Source organism: Oncorhynchus tshawytscha, linkage group LG14 (assembly GCF_018296145.1).
Source record: "Oncorhynchus tshawytscha isolate Ot180627B linkage group LG14, Otsh_v2.0, whole genome shotgun sequence".
NCBI lineage: Eukaryota > Metazoa > Chordata > Actinopteri > Salmoniformes > Salmonidae > Oncorhynchus > Oncorhynchus tshawytscha.
In genome coordinates this window covers 30,693,610-30,709,798 of record NC_056442.1, presented here as the reverse complement: position 1 = coordinate 30,709,798, position 16,189 = coordinate 30,693,610, and the positions used below count along the sequence as shown (strand labels likewise).

The window sequence follows — 16,189 nt, the reverse complement described above, 5'->3', positions numbered from 1 at the left end:
CCAGGATCTACACATCTGGCTTCTTCACCGGTGAGATCATATGAGATGGGTTTGGAGTGAGGGGTGGTGAGGAGTATTTGTCTGTAACAACTAATTCTGATTGACTGGGCCTGGCTACCAAGTGGGTGGGCCTATGCCATCCAAGGTCCACCCATGGTTGCACCCCTGCACAGTCATATGAAATCCATAGATTAGGCCCTAATTCATTTATTTCACTTGAATGATTTCCTTATATGAACTGTAACTCAGTAAAATCTTTGAAATTGTTGCATGTTGCGTTTATATTTTTGTTCAGTATGTTGTTTTTATTCTCATAACTGTTAAGACATCAGCTGCATTAGAGGAATGTATTAAATATGGTCTATATTTTCTGTGTGAGTGAGTGGATGCAGGTGAACACTGACTGTACTGTGGTTTTAGTTTGATAAGGTTTTAATGATCAGGAGTTGCTATGTATATTTGAATGTATGACCAAGCAATAGCCTAGGGTTTTAGCATGGCAGTGAATACAGCATCTGCTTCTGCTAACACACATATCTATATATCATGAGATCTACTCCTAAATCTTAATGCTTTATTTTGAGGTTGTAGAAGCTGTGTATGACTTTCAGGTGTTGTGTGGAAAGTTGCTGGTTTCAGGTGTTAGTCTGTGGGTTGGTTGGTTGGTAAAGGCTCTGTGGACAATGTTGAGCAGGAGACAGGAGATCTACGTGCCATAGGAGACACAATGTCCACAAGCCACTGGCCAGCCATACAGAGGAGAAGAGAGAGATTTTATGGGCTTCTACAACACTTTTGTTATTATCTTAAGCATTCTAGAACTCTCTAAGAGATTCTGGAACCCTCCCAAGACATTCTAGAACTATCCCAGGGCATTCTAGAACTGTCCCAATACATTCTCACAAGCCATTCTAAAACTCTCCATGACAGAAAATACATGTTGACAATCTGTATGTTCACAGTAAACCAACTAACAACAGAGCAGTTGATATCCTGATGACCAGAGAGTAAAATAATGATCTTCTGCCATTGGTGGAATTGCACTCCGCCTTGCTTGCATTAGAGACCGCTAGGCTATACAAATACCATGCTATCAGGAATCGAAACGTATATTTGGTCCCAACAATGATTCAAAGGTATCAAACACTCCGAATGTAATTGTTGTTAAATAGCAAAAGGGTACATAGTATTTCTGGTTGTTTTCTGTATAACAGGACGACCGTTTTGTTTTAATGTATATGAGCCTTCTCTATGTTATGTTACTATTTTCTGACTGTAAATGGTATTACCTGATATTAAAAATCTTTAAAGGATTGAGTTGGTTGTATTCATTGATTAACCCATTTGATTCCATGTCCAAAGTATAACGCTACTTCTGTTACTCCAATTGAAAAAAAGACATCGGCCACTGTCCTCATCCAATCATCTTTATTGTTTTTATAAAAACAGACACCTCAGCCAAGATTCAATCTGAGTCTGAGGGTTCTAATCTACAATGCAGTTTTTTTGTTGTTGTTTTTTTTGGTACTTTGTACCCCTTTTTCGTGATATCCAATTGGTAGTTACAGTCTTGTCCCATTGCTGCAACTGCCGTAGACTCGGGAGAGGCGAAGGTCGAGAGCCATGCATCCTCCGAAACACAGTGTTGACACACTGCTCATTTAACCTGGCGACCGAAGTCAACGTGCATGCGCCTGGCCCGCCACACTGCCCCTAAACAAGGCAGTTAACCCACTTTTCCTAGGCTGTCATTGCAAATAAGGATTTGTTCTGAACTGACTTGCCTAGTTAAATAAAGGTTGAAAAAATAAATAAATGCATATGTGCGTACATGCATGTCTACCTGAAGTGGTCATAGCTGAACTCTTCCAGTGTGTAAGGTTTAACCCTCTCCTCTCCAGTTTCCGGGAGAACCAGCTGAGACAAACGGACCGTCTCCTGTCGCTGGTCTGGTGTCATGGTAACCGACGCCTAGAGAGAGAGGATTGAGGATCATGCAAAGGCTGTGTGTGTGTATGTCTTACCACTACGTCAGCCTGAGGTCTGGTAACAGTCGGCAGGACGTAGACGGCGTCACCAGGGAATTCTTTCTGATTGGTCCATTCATTGACCCCGTGGGCCCAGCCTGAGGTCATGACCTGCTGACCCGTCTCCTGGTCCAATAGGATCAGGTCTCCCCTTTGAAACGACAGGAACATAGACTCCCCAACTGGAGGGGAAAAGGTACAGTTTGTGGGGGTTTATGTTTATGTGTTTGTGTTTGTACTCTACTCACCAGCGTTGGTGTTGTCCTGCAGAGCCACCACGTACTTGGACCGGTTCCTCAGGCCCTCTAGGAACGTTACCACAAGGTCTCTGATGTCCTCAGAGTTGGTCGACGTGAATGTAAACTCATCGCCCTTCATGGTCACCAACGTAAAACTCTGCCCCTGCAGCTTGCCACCTCTATTGACACACAGAGGAAGAAAAAATGCTCAAAGAATTGCTCATGCGCTGTGCGGTGTAGCTAGCAAGAAGTCTCAGAAGAAGAGAGAGAGAGACAGGAATACAGTCGTTAGCTCGAAAGATCGAGCACATATTTATTCCCTAACAGGTCAGCTAACCATTGGGGGTTGAGGTGGCCACCAACAAAACAGAGTAGCTAGACCAAGTAAGGAGGATGGCTAACTAACTCTACAAATTAAAGGTATTATTATTACAGGCAACATAGTAAATAGGCTTCTTGAAATTAGTAGCTCAGGAGAAAAGAGGATATAAGAAAATAACAGAAAACCTAAGAAAAAGAAACAGAGAGTTGCTGTTATGTTTATGGTTGAGAGGGCAACAGTGTTAGGATGGACTCCAAATCCCATCATGCCTTACCTGCTGCTGGAGACTGCAGTGATCTCTGGGAAAGAGAGTTCTAGCAGCACCTACTCCTGTTCGTCTATAAAGTAGACCCCTGTCCACAATGACATCATTCTTAGGCTGACTTGGACCTGTATGGTGGAGAGAGGGGTGGAATCTGAGTATGGACACGTGACTAGGGCTGTGTCCCGATTATCCGTCCTTCTCCCAAAGTGTGCACTTTCACACTCCCTGTCATGGGTTTAACAATGGTGGAAACTCCCTACAGAGAATGAGTACACCAATCCAATGCTTGTAAATCCATGACGGGTGCAAGTGCACACTTTGTGAGGAGTGAGGAAACTAAGTCTAGATCACATGTATACCAAGTTTCCAGGAACAACCTCCGCAAGTTAAGAACGATTCCTCCGAGATATGACAAGGTCCAGCACCAAACAGACTGACTGAAGGGTATTAATAAAGGTAGGTACATTACAGCAGGTACAGCAGGTACATTACAGCAGGTACAGCAGGTACATTGCAGCAGGCACATTGCAGCAGGCACAGCAGGTACATTACAGCAGGTACAGCAGGTATATTACAGCAGGCACAGCAGGTACATTACAGCAGGTACAGCAAGTACAGCAGGTAAATTACAGCAGGTACATTACAGCAGGCACAGCAGGTACATTACAGCAGGTACATTACGGCAGGTACATTACGGCAGGTACAGCAGGTACATTAAAACAGGTACATTACAGCAGGTACAGCAGGCACATTACAGCAGGTACACTACAGCAGGTACATTACAGCAGGTACATTACAGCAGGTACATCAGGTACATCACAGCAGGTACAGCAGGTACATTACAGCAGGTACATTACATTACAGCAGGTACATCAGGGTACATGAGGTACAGCAGGTACAGCAGGTACATTACAGCAGGTACATTACAGCAGGTACAGCAGGTACATTACAGCAGGTACAGCAGGTACATTACAGCAGGTACATTACAGCAGGTACAGCATTTACAGCAGGTACAGCAGGTATTACAGCAGGTACAGCAGGTTTACAGCAGGTACAGCAGGTACATTACAGCAGGTACATGAGGTACACTACAGCAGGTACAGCAGGTACATTACAGCAGGTACATCAGGTACATTACAGCAGGTACATTACAGCGGGTACATTACAGCAGGTACATTACAGCAGGTACATCAGGTACATCACAGCAGGTACAGCAGGTACATTACAGCAGGTACATTACAGCAGGTACATTACAGCAGGTACATGAGGTACACTACAGCAGGTACATTACAGCAGGTACATTACAGCAGGTACATCAGGTACATTACAGCAGGTACAGCAGGTACATTACAGCAGGTACATTACAGCAGGTACAGCAGGTACATTACAGCAGGTACAGCAGGTACATTACAGCAGGTACAGCAGGTACATTACAGCAGGTACAGCAGGTACATTACAGCAGGTACAGCAGGTACATTACAGCAGGTACATGAGGTACACTACAGCAGGTACAGCAGGTACATTACAGCAGGTACATCAGGTACATTACAGCAGGTACATTACAGCGGGTACATTACAACAGGTACAGCAGGTACAGCAGGTACATTACAGCAGGTACATTACAGCTGGTACATTACAGCAGGTACATTACAGCAGGTACATTACAGCAGGTGCATTACAGCTGGTACAGCAGGTACATTACAGCTGGTACATTACAGCAGGTGCAGCAGGTACATTACAGCAGGTACAGCAGGTACAGCAGGTACAGCAGGTACATTGCAGCAGGTACATTACAGCAGGTACATTACAGCAGGTACATTACAGCAGGTACATTACAGCAGGTACCTGCAAATGGCCTCCTATTCCCTATATAGTGCACTACCTTTGACCAGGTTCCATACGGCTCTGGTCAAAAGTACTGCCCTATGTAGGAAATTAAGTGCCATTAGGGACACATCCTTAGGGACTTACAGTGTATTTAAAAAAAAAAAAACTAGGTAAGACAATCACATATTACAATCAAAATAACTGAAAGTAAAACCTTCTTCTTAAAGGTTTGGTAGTTTACTAGATTAAACATCAGAACCAGTGACATCCAGAGAGAGCCAGTCCCTAGAAGGGAGCCTGGCCAACCATTCCCCAGCCAGCAGTACCTTTTTGTGGGCAGCCATGATGACGTGGGCCCATTTCTCCACGCTCCGGGGGGAGCTGACCTCTCGGTCGGGGATGTAGGATGGGATCAGGCTCAGCAGACGCTCTGTCAGGATCTCAGAACCGTAGTCCACATAATAATGTTGACTGGCTAACTCTGCTAGGTCATCCTGGAGAGAGAGAGAGTGTGAAAGTTGAAATTGGGTGAAATTCCAGTGTGCCATCACAGCAGCAAGATTGTGACATGTTGCCACAAGAAAAGGGCAACCAGTGGAGAACAAACACCATTGTAAATACAACCCATATTTATGCTTATTTATTTTATCTTGTGTCCTTTAACCATTTGTACATTGTTACAACACTGTATATATACATAATATGTGTAAAGGATTTCCTCCTCTTCTTCCGAAGAGGAGAGGCGAAAAGGATCAGAGGACCAATATGCGGCGTGGTAAGTGTCCATGGTTCATTTAATATGTAAACTTACACATGAACAACTGATACAACAAAACAAGAAACGTGTGAAACCCTAAACAGCCCTATCTGGTGCAAAACACAAAGACAGGAACAATCACCCACAAACACACAGTGACACCCAGGCTACCTAAGTATGATTCTCAATCAGAGACAACTAATGACACCTGCCTCTGATTGAGAACCATACTAGGCCGAAACATAGAAAACCCCAAATCATAGAAAATCAAACATAGACTGCCCACCCAACTCACGCCCTGACCATACTAACTAAATACAAAACACAGGAAATAAAGGTCAGAACGTGACAATATGACATTTGTAATGTCTTTATTGTTTTGAAACTTCTGTATGTGTAATGTCTACTGTTAATTTCTATTGTTTATTTCACTTTTGTATATTATCTACCTCACTTGTTTTGGCAATGTTAACACGTTTCCCATGCCAATAAAGCCCCTTGAATTGAATTGAAAGAGAGAGGGGGAGAGGTTAGAGCTAGGGTCAGAACCATAGTCAACAAAGTACTGCGGATTGGCTAACTCTGCCAAGTTGTCGTATTGACAGAGAGAGAGAGAGATGTTTACCTTGTTTATTTACCCTTTTGTTTATTGTCTATTCCATTTGCTTTGACAATGTAAACATATGTTAATCATGCCAATGAAGGCATTTGAATTGAATTGAATTAAGTGACAGAGAGAGACAGAAACAGAGACAGAGAGGTTAGGGTCTGACCCATAGTCAACACAGTCATCTCATCCTGGAAAAGAGCAAGAAGAGAGTTTGTTCCTATCAGGCTCAGAGAACCATAACAACAGTGCCACCTTGTAACTGAGAGGTCATTTGGTGTAAGTGTAAAACTCACCCTGTCACAGTGGTACTCTTCAAACGTGACCCCTCGTACAGTCTGTTGGTAGATGAAGTTGGTGGCCACAGCGTCGTCTGCAGGGTTGTGCCAGGGCATGAATATCTCCTTCCTGTAGAACAATCTCCAGGGGGCGTTCCTCTCCTGGGCACCCTGCTCCTAGGCACCCTGCTCCTGGGCACCCTGCTCCTAGGTACCCTGCTCCTAGGCACCCTGCTCCTGGGCACCCTGCTCCTTGGCACCCTGCTCCTTGGCACCCTGCTCCTTGGCACCCTGCTCCTGGGTACCCTGCTCCTTGGCACCCTGCTCCTGGGCACCCTGCTCCTTGGCACCCTGCTCCTGGGCACCCTGCTCCTGGGCATACTGCTCCTGGGCACCCTGCTCCTTGGCACCCTGCTCCTGGGCACCCTACTCCTGGGCACCCTGCTCCTTGGCACCCTGCTCCTGGGAATACTGCTCCTGGGAATACTGCTCCTGGGCACCCTGGTCCTTAGCATACTGCTCCTGGGCACCCTGCTCCTGGGCACCCTGCTCCTTGGCACCCTGCTCCTTGGCATACTGCTCCTGGGCACCCTGCTCCTTGGCACCCTGCTCCTTGGCACCCTGCTCCTTGGCATACTGCTCCTGGGCACCCTGCTCCTGGGCACCCTGCTCCTTGGCACCCTGCTCCTGGGCACCCTGCTCCTTTCCACTGCGTAGGGAGGAGACCTTGAGGTAGACACACACATACACATAGCTCATACTGGAATACATGTGTATGTGTGTGTGTGTCTGTGTGTGTGTCTGTGTGTGTGTCTGTGTGTGTGTCTGTGTGTGTGTCTGTGTGTGTGTCTGTGTGTGTATTACCTTGTCAAACAGGGCAATGTAGAGAGAGAATCCAAAGCGATCTCTGAGGCTGATCTTTGTCTGCCAGGGCGTTACACTGCTCCATGGTGTTACACAGCTCCATGGCGTTAGTAGCTGAGTCTGTCAACAACGTCTTAGTGGCAACATGATGGTTACTGGCAACATGATGGGCTTCTTAGACTTAGTGGCCTGGGAGAGAAGAAAGATGAGGAGAGAGGGAGAGAGAGAGACGGGGGAGGAGAGAGTGGGAGGACAGTGGGAGGGGGGAGAAGAAGAGAGGTGGAAAGAGGAGAGGAGAGAAAAAGAGAGGTAATGGATCTGTGTGTGTGTGTCTGTGTGTCAGTATGCTGTTGCCATGGAGACTAATCTCTCCGTCGTTCAGGCGCTTCACCACCTGTCAGAAAACACATAATCAACATTATATCTGATCTACATACTCTCTGGGTCCCAAATGGCACCCTATCCCTATATAGTGCGGCACTTTTTACCATGGAGTAGTGTGTAGGGAATAGGGTGCCATTTGGGACGGAGACAAAGTGCCCAGACGCTAAGGGCAATGTCATCATTTCTAGAATGCTTAAATCTCCAAAACCTCCTCCTCTCTCTTACCTCCTCAGTGATCTTGGACTTCTTCTTCAGGGTGAGGGACACTAGTTTGTGTTGGACACTGTTCTTCTTGTTGCTGTCTGAATGGGGAGTCTTAAGGGGAGGGGTTACAGCAGGACACAGTTTATAAATCAGCTAGGAAACGTCTTCGAGGAAGCACGACTGTACTGTACTACCCAGAGCAACTCTACAGGTGGATCAGACCATGAGGGTGCAACTCAGTTGTCAACTAACCTAATGAGATTATAGCTAAGTGTTATTATCAATTACTTCCCTCCTCTTCTTCTTTTAATGATTTAGCAGATACTCTTATTCAGAGAGACTTACTGTTAGTGCATTCATCTTAAGATAGCTAGGTGAGACAACCACATATCACATTCTTAGTAAGTACATTTTTCCTCAGAGCACAGCAAAACATTTCCTCTGACCTCCCCCTGCTCCTCTCACCCCCTCCCCCTGCAAGGCTTGTAGTTCTCTCTCTCTCTCTCCCCCTCCCTCCTCTCACCTCTCCTTCCCCCTACAGGGCTTGTAGTTCTCTCTCTCTCCCCTCCCTCCTCTCACCTCTCCTTCCCCCTACAGGGCTTGTAGTTCTCTCTCTCTCCCTCCCTCCTCTCACCTCCCTCTCCCCCTGCAGGGCCTGTAGTTCACTGTCTTTCCCCTCCCCCTCCCCCTCCTCTCACCTTTCCCTCCCCCTGCAGGGCCTGTAATTCTCGCTCTCCCATCCCCTTCCTCCCCATGCAGAGCCTGTAGTTCTCTATTGCCCCTCCCCCCTCCTCTCACCTCCCCCTGCAGGGCCTGTAGTTCTCTATTTATCTCCCCCTCCTCTCACCTCTCCCTCACCATGCAGAGCCTGTAGTTCTCTATTTATCTCCCCTCCTCTCACCTCTCCCTCCCCATGCAGAGCCTGTAGTTCTCTCTTTCCCCTCTCCCCTCCTCTCACCTCTCCCTCCACCTGCAGAGCCTGCAGTTCTCTCTTTCCCCTCCCCCTCCTCTCCCCTCTCCCTCCCCCTTCAGGGCCTGTAGTTCCCTCTTTTAGTTTTTTTTGCCCAATGTCTCGTAAATCTTGGTCATCACAGGTGTGGTACTTGGGCTCCGGGAGATTTCCCATGAACCTCAGCACCGTAATCCACACCGCCAACACCGCCTGGGGGGAGAGAAACCAACACCGTTAGGGTTGCAACCTTTGAATTACTTACTTTTTCTATATATCCTGGTTGAAGATTCTGGATTTCCTGCTATTCCCTCCTGATTCCAGGAATCTTCCTATCTGGATTTCTGGACAACCGGGGAAAGTAGGGAAAAGTTACTGGAATTTTGCAACTCTAAACAGTGTTGTTGCTGTAATTATAAAAAGTACAGTTGGGTAGAAGGAGTCTGCCTGAAAGGACAGTCTGACAAACCCCCATGGTCTACTGGGGTTAGAGGTCAGGGGTCAGAGTTGAGAGGTCATGTGGTCGCCCTTGTCGTCATGGAACAGCAGAGGTTGTTTGAGCGGCCGTCGGCCATAGGTGCGTGTGGTGTTGCCCTGGAAATAGGTGGCAGCGAATTTGGCAAACGTATACTCTGACAGGTCATCCTCCTCATCCTCAGGGAGAGGAAGAACAGCGTCTAAATCCTCCTCCTCAAGCTCCTTCTGGGAACGCTCCAAGTCCTACAAACAGACGCATGTACGCGCAAACACACACATTTATGCACACACACAGACACACAGTGAACGATTTGAATGTAGCCCAGAGCAGATTGTGTTAACTGTAGCAGTGTCTGTCTGTCTGTCCAGCAGGCGGCGACCTTCTCACCTAGAACCCAGCTGGTGGTGCTCCCTCCTGGCCAGGGAAGGAGTTTGTTGTTCCCAGAAAGCCGAACATCTTATCCACCATGTCAGAGTCGTTCCGCACCTCCTCCCTCTCTCTCTTCTCCCTCCCAGTGTCCTCCTTTGCTAGCTGGGCCAGTCTCCCCTGGTGGTTCTATGCTTCTACCTACAGAAGTGTGTGTGTGTGTGTGTGTGTGTGTGTGTATGCCCCCTCAGATTTGTTGTTATTTTTCTGTAATACTACTAGCCAGCTAGTAATTTTATGATGGAGCCATTTCAGGCTATCAAGTTAGAGTAGCTATCTTATCTAAGTATCTTAGCTGGCATGCCTGCTGGCAAGGTTGGTAGACTTTAGAAAAGCTAGCAATAACTAAATGTACTCAATATTTTACCCAGATTTTAGCAGAGATGCAGAGAAGCATATTTAGTTTCTTTTTAATTCAGAACTACCAGTCAGGAGGATACAGACAGCTCAAGAGGTATGCTTAGATATGCAGAAAGATTGACATATTTCTTTACATGGAATTAAGCATAATGATTATGGCTCTAGATTGCAGGGACTGGCCCCCCTACGGACCATCCCTAACCATCCTCATGTACTTTGTGCCCCCTCTGATTTTTGGGGTGCATGACGCCTGTATGTGTGTGTGTTCCAGACCTTGGCCTTCTTAGCGCTCATCTGGTTCCTCAGTTTCTCCTCCTCAGCCAGATGCAGCTTCTCTGCCTCCAACCTCCTCTGATACTGAGAGAGAGAGAGAGAGAGAGAGAGAGAGAGAGAGAGAGAGGGAGGAAACAGAGAGAGAGAGAGAGGGAGGAAACAGAGGGAGAGAGAGAGGGCGGAAACAGAGGGAGAGAGAACGAGAAAAAAGAGTGCAAGAGAAAGTGAGAGAAAAGGTTAGGATGAGAGAGTGAGAGAGAGAAAGGGTTAGGATGAGAGAGTGAGAGAGAGAAAAGGTTAGGATGAGAGAGTGAGAGAGAGAAAGGGTTAGGATGAGAGAGTGAGAGAGAGAAAAGGTTAGGATGAGAGAGTGAGAGAGAGAAAGGTTTAGGATGAGAGAGTGAGAGAGAGAAAGGGTTAGGATGAGAGAGTGAGTGAGTGAGAGAAAGGGTTAGGATGAGAGAGTGAGAGAAAGGGTTAGGATGAGAGAATGAGAGAAAGGGTTAGGATGAGAGAGTGGGAGAAAGGGTTAGGATGAGAGAGTGAGCGGGACTGAGGCTTTCTTTCAGTCTGCACTGCGTGTGTCTGTCTCTTTCTCACTTCTCCCTTCAGTCTCTTGTAGAGGCGTCGTGCAATCATGCCCCATGTGTGAGCCTGGATGGTGATGACGGCCCATAGGCGGTGTCTGAAGGCCCTTCTGACCAGACAGCCTCTACACCTGGCCTGCAGACCCATCACTCTCTGTCTGGCCACGTGGTACATTATGTACAGCCGCCTGGAGTGATACAACGACTGCAGTCTGGTGAACCCTGCCCGCATCTAGGAGGGGAGGGGAGGAGAAGGAGGGGAGGAGGGGGAGGAGGAGAGGACATGGAGGAGAAATTGTAATTTGATTAATGATACAAGGAACAGTTCAAGTGATCAAGTTTTTAAAACTCACAGCTCCATAGTTCTTGTGACAGTGGTATCCTCGCCACGTCTTCTGGATCATCATGGCTGACTTCCTCATCTTCAGGAAGTTGGACCTGTTGAGACCAAGTGACGCCATTGTTAACTCAAAGCTCGTTGCTATGACTAGTCTCAACTAGTTGCTTTGCCAACAGTCTAAACTGGTTGTTAGGACTACAGTCTCACCAGGTTGCTATGCTAACAGCCTCACCGGGTTGCTATGACTACAGCCTCACCTGTCCTTGTAGCCTCGTACAACCTTCTGGATAAGGATGACCTTGTCTGTGATAGCCTTGTCTCTCTCTATCTCCAACAGCATGTCATGGTGGTCCTTAACAAACACACGCACACACACAAACACACACAAACCAGATGTGATCATCAATAGATTCCAAACAGCCATTCTGATTTATTTTCATGACATCCCTCACATCTGTCCATTTCCTCTCCTCCTTTATTATTTTTATTCTCCCCAATTTTGTGGTATCCAATTGGTAGTTACAGTCTTGTCTCATCGCTGCAACTCCCGTACGGACTCGGGAGAGGCAAAGGTCGAGAGCTGCGCGTACTCCCGAAACACAACCCAACCAAGCCGCACTGCTTCTTGACACAATGCCCACTTAACCCGGAAGCCAGCCGCTCCAATGTGTTGGAGGAAACACTGTACACCTGGCGACTGTGTCAGCATACACTGTGCCCGGCCCGTAACAGGAGTCGCTAGTGTGCGATGGACGACACCCCATGGGTCTCCCGGTTGCGGCCGGCTGCAACACCAGCAGCGCCACTCGGGTGGCAATGTGCATTATAATTAATGGGCATTCTTGTAGCTGTTGATACATTTTCCGTAAGGGAAAATCAGGTCTGAAATTTCTATGTGGAAATTAAAAACTTCAGAAGCCTTTTTAAAACTCAAATACAATACAAATTTGATATTTCCTACATTGCAGTTATGTTCCCTGAAACAGGGTGATCAAATTAAGATCATACATCTGTATGTGTACCGTATCTATCTATAATGCAGTTACATTGGGAAAATTGCTCTCCGTGTCTATGAGGTTCATGATGATCAAGGGTTTGATAGCGATCATGTTTCTCGTCCCTCTCTCGCCCACCCCCTATCCTCCTCTACCTCAAGGTTATACTATCATCAATACCTTGGGGAACTTGCTCTCCTCGTCTATGAGGCTGATGATGTTCATGGGTTTGATAGCGATCATGTCCAGGGCATCCTGGTTGTCTGTGAACTCAATGTGTGGCCAGTTGATGTGTTCCAGGTTGTACTTCTCCTGCTCCAGCTTGAACACATGCCTCACAAAGAACTGCTGCAGGTTCTCATTGGCAAAGTTAATGCACAGCTGCTCAAAACTGTTGATAGGGAGAGACACATACACACACATTTCTGGTATTTTATTAGGATCCCCATTAGCTGTTGCAAAAGCAGCAGCTACTCTTCCTGGGTTCCACACTAAACATGGAACATGACATAATACCAAACATTAATAGACAAGAACAGGTCAAGGACAGAACTACATACATTTTTTTAAAAGGCACACGTAGCCTACATACCAATACATACACAAACTATCAAATAGGTCAAATAGAGGAGAGGCGTTGTGCAGTGAGGTGTTGCTTTATCTGTTTTTTTTAAAACAGGTTTGCTGTTTATTTGAGCAATATGAGATGGAACAGAGTTCCATGCAATAATGGCTCTCTATAATACTGTAGGCTTCCTTGAATTTGTTCTGAATTTGGGGACTGTGAAAAGACCCCTGGTGGCATGTCTGGTGGGGTAAGTGTGTGTGTCAGAGTTGTGTGTAAATTGACTATGCAAACAATTTGGGATTTTTCAACACATGAATGTTTCTTATATGAACGCAGGGCAGGAAACCGACACAAGTAGTCTGAGGGCTTTGGGCTCGTGGGACAGAGGCTTGTAGATCGCTACATTGATCTTCTCTACAATCCACACAAACAGACGACCGTAGATCCCCTACACACACAATGCACGCACACACACAATATACATATGCTAGAGAGTGTTTGAAAAAGTGTGTCACACACCAGAGAGCATGTTAATGTGTGCGTGTGTGTTACCTTGACGAATGCGTCTCGTACGTCGAGTGCCTGCTCTATACTGAGGGGAGTGGAGACTGTTTCTCCTCTAGTGATCAGAGTCCTACTGGTCAGACAGTTCATCAGGTCTTTACAGTCCAGCTACACACACACACACACACACGCGCATGCGTAAACGCACATAAGCTGGCAGGCGGGCGCATGCACACGTACACACATGTACACACACACACAGCAACATTAAGTCAGAAAACACACTTCTTTCACACCATCAACCAATGTCAACAACAGTCCAAGTTTGTGTGTTTCACCAGTTTGCCACTAGGAGGTGCTCACTGCCGTGTTATTCACTAAACACTGTTAGCTCTCTCTCCCCTCCCTCCCTCCCTCCCACCCTCCTCCTCCACTCTCCCTCCCTCCATCTTTCCCTCCACCTCCCCCTCCCTCCCTCCTCCTCCTCCGCTCTCCCTCCACCTCCCTCCTCCTCCGCTCTCCCTCCCTCCTCCTCATCCGCTTTCCCTCCCTCCTCCTGCTCCGCTCTCCCTCCCTCCTCCTCCCTCCCTGTCTTTCCCCTCACCTCCCTCTCCCTCCCTCCCGCAGTGGTCTAGGACTCACCTGTAGTTCTCCAGCAGCTGTGACATAACTAGTTCAGTTTACTGCTGTACAACCACTCAGTGGACAGGGTAGGTGTGTGTATGTACGGTAGGTTTATGGGTACAGTGTGTGTGTGCATGTGTTACCTCCAGCAGACCACCTCACAGGCATCCAGGTTGTCATAAGTACGAGCTAGGGATCAGAGGTCAGAGGTAGGAGGTAGGTGACAGTGAAGTCAGTATGATGTCATTCAAATATGTATGTCTGTGTGTGTATGTGTGTACCTATTACCTTCATAACGCAGGTTCCCCATATGTAGTATAGAGGCCAATAGTTTGGAGATCATCCAATTCTCAGTGTGAACATCAACACCTTCATGGCTGATTGGATGTTTGAATTCTCCTTAATATCATCACGACCATCACACACAGTACACTTCCCCTGGAGGAGAGGAGAACTTTTATTATATTTTCTCACTACTGTTATAATAGCGTTGTTAAAGTGTGAGCTAAGTGGTGTCCTACTAAGGTAGCTGTAGTCTGTGGCTTTCCCTAGTCCCAGTTTCTTCTTCTGGTCTGAAGGCATGCCCTTCAACATACAGTAGAAGACATGGTAGTTCCTCTCATCACGAGCCTGCAGAGAGAGGGGGGGAAAGAGATGACACGATAGTGACCAAAGTAACACAGCTCGACTGTATCACAGGATATAGGACAGTTGCTTACTTCAGCTAGATACCACTTCCTGTTCCAAAACGTTTTGCTTCGTTTTCCCATGGTGTGCACTAATGAATACAACCCTGTCTGCAGACCCTATAACCCCGCCCCCTGAATGCATACCTGTCTGCAGACTCTATAACCCCGCCCCCTGAATCCATACCTGTCTGCAGACTCTATAATCCCGCCCCCTGAATCCAACCCTGTCTGCAGACTCGTGACTTCTCCAGCAGGTACTGTGCTATCTTGGCCCCCTCTATGGCTCCTCTCTTGTTGAAGTGGATGTCGATGTATTTCCCGAAGCGGCTAGTTATCATTACGGATCGTCTTAGCGTTACCAAAAGCTGCAGACAGACAACACAAAGCCCTCAACACTCAGGACTAGAACTACTATAGGGTTTATTATTGTGATCGTGTGTGTGTGTCCTACCCTTGTCACGAACCGGCTCAAAGCTCGTAGCAAAAGGGAGACTGTGGAGATAATGAGTAACAAAACATATATTTATTAAATGAAGTAAACTAAGTACAATATACAATGGTGTGTGTAATCAGTAATCAGTAGTGTAGGTGAGTGTTTTGGCATGCATGAATGTGATAATGCAAGGTGTTGAAAGGTGCCAAAGCAAACAACCAAAAGCCACAAAAATACACAACAAAATCTGTAAAGGTGTCTGCATGGAGAGAGTCTCCTCCATGAATGGGGAAGTGGTGTATTTATCCTGGAACACACCGGGCCCAGGTGTTTCCCATGTAGCTGACGACCCTCCCAACTCCGCCCACCGGCATCCTAATAAGGAAACAAGAACAACGAGAATATGTCAGACAGAGTGGGAGGGTTGTCACACCCTCCAGTATAGGATTAGCCTCCAGGACCTGTTGTTCTATCCAGGAGTGTTGTCCACTGATGGCTGCTAGGACCTGGAGGATCAGCTTGGTGCTCTCGGTCTTCCCTGCTCAAGAACACACACATCAAATTAGATCCGACTTGGTGCTCTAAGCTTGGATCCGACTTGGCGCTTCTAAGAACACACACACACCCCTCTCCCTCTCAAACACCAGATGATACAGCACTGGTCTCTGTTGTTCCTCTGCATGTTGAAGTAACAGTTATCTGCGATGGCAAAGATGTGTGGAGGCATCTCTCTCTCCTATCTTCTTATTGGTGTACATCTGGTCAGCTGTGTAGATGGGCAGCACCTGGTAGGGGTTTACTGCCACCAGGATAGAGCCTGTATACGTCTGGAGGGGACGGGGGTAGAGGGCAATGGGAAAAGGGCAAGGTAGGACACCAAATCAAAATTCCTAGAAATGAAAAGTGAAGATGGGTCATGCTGTGCAGTGCAGTGCTGCAGTAGAGATGACATGCACGTTACTATATCAACTCTGCACTCTGTGATCAGGTTAAATGGACAGTCACACGGGCACATTGCAGCAGGACAGAAGTACTTTATAGTTGGCCGTTCTCATTTACCTGCCACATGAAAATGAGGGGCGGATGAAGTCTGTGTGTGTTGGGAGCAGAGGTGACGTGGGGTTCATCTCTCAGATGGTGCAGTCAGTGACATCTGAGTATCAGTAACGGTCACTGGAGCCTGGACAGT

At 47.0% G+C, this 16,189-nt stretch overlaps 1 pseudogene; it reads right to left on the bottom strand.

Moving 5' to 3' along the window:
* Nucleotides 1-1,805: 1,805 nt before the first annotated feature.
* On the bottom strand, nt 1,806-16,068 carry LOC112267414 (annotated as a pseudogene).
* Between the last annotated feature and the right edge of the window lie 121 nt (nt 16,069-16,189).